Genomic DNA, 1,690 nt, shown 5'->3' with positions numbered 1-1,690 from the left:
CCTGCTGGTATTTGAAATACCAGTGGCAGAGCTTCCAACATCACAGCAACACACAAGCCACCACAGTATGACAAACTGACAGACAAGTGCTTTTTTCTTGGGTTTAAAACCAAGAAACCCATGATTCATTGTTGTGGTTATGTGCCATCAAGTCGGTTCTGACTCATAGTGACCCTATGTACAACAGAAAGAAACACTGCCCAGCCCTGCGCCATCCTCACAATCATTGCTATGTTTGAGCCCATTGTTGCAGCCACTGTGTCAGTCCATTTCATTGAGGGTCTTAGGGAAATGCAAATCAAAACCACAATGAGATACCACTTCACACCCACTAAACCAAACCAAACCCATTGCCTTGGGAGTTGATTCTGACTTACAGCAACCCTATAGGACAGAGTAGAACTGCCCCAGAGGGTTTCCAAGGAGCAGCTGGTGGATTCGAACTGCTGACCTTTAGGTTAGCAGCCAAGCTCTTAACTACTGCGTCACCAGGGCTCCTCATACCAGCTAGGATGGCTGTCATAAAAAAACAGAAAACAACAAGTGTCCAGGATGAGGAGAAATTGGAACCCATTGCTGGTGGCAATGTAAAATGATGCAGCTGCTATGGAAAACAGTTTGGTGGTGCCTCAAAAAGTTAAACACAGAATTACCGTATGACCCAGCAATTCCACTCCTAGGTATATACTCAGAAGAATTGAAAGCAGGAACGCAAACAGACACATGTACACCAATGTTTTCTAAAGCACTATTCATAATAGCCAAAAAGTGGCTATTAATACACAACACCAGTTGCCATGGAGTCAGTTCTGACTCATAGCCACCCCATACGTTACAGAGTAGAACTGCTCTATAGAGTTTTCTTGGTAGGTTGCCAGTCCTTTCTTCCAGTAGAACCCTGGGTGAGTTTGGACCATCAACCTTAAGGTTCATAGTCAACAGTTAGTAGTGCAGTTTGCGCCACCCAGGGACCCATTCATCAAAAGATAAGTGAATACACAAAATGCGATACACAGTCAATAGAACATTATACAGTCATAAAAAAGAATGAAGTTCTGATACATGGTACAATGTGGATGAATCTTGAAGACATTTTGCTAAGTGAAGTAAGTCAGACACAAAAGGACAAATTTTGTACGCTTCCACTTATATGAGGTAACTAGAATAGGCAATTCAGAGTCATAAAGTAGAATAGAGGTTACTAGGGATGAGGAAAATGTATAATGGGGAGTTGTTTAATGGCTACAGAGTTTCCCCTTGGAACTATAAAAAAAGATCTGGGAGTAATGGTGATGGTTACACAACATTATGAACGTACTTAACGCTACTAAATTGTATACTCAAAAATGGCTAAAATGGTAAATTTTATGACTATTTTACCACAATAAAAAGCAAAACAAAACCAAAAACAATCGTGTTATGTGTGTAGAGGGGCAGAGGAAGCTAGGAGGCCTGGGAACCTGAACCCCTAAAGCTGGCGGAGACATAGGGTGGTTGAGCATGATTTGGTCAGTTCAGAGACTTAGGAAAGAAAGAAAACGGAAAGGAACCACGTCCGGCGTGCGCCCCAGCCTGTTCCCCTAGCCGTTGCGAGAATCTCTGGGAGCCCGACTACGCCCAGAGCGCTCACAATCAGAGAACCCCCGGCTACCTCCCCACGCCCGGGACTCCGATCGGGGCCCGAAGCCGG

This window comes from Trichechus manatus, unplaced genomic scaffold, assembly GCF_000243295.1.
Source record: "Trichechus manatus latirostris isolate Lorelei unplaced genomic scaffold, TriManLat1.0 scaffold00157, whole genome shotgun sequence".
Lineage (NCBI taxonomy): Eukaryota > Metazoa > Chordata > Mammalia > Sirenia > Trichechidae > Trichechus > Trichechus manatus.
Note: the sequence above shows the minus strand (reverse complement) of the source record.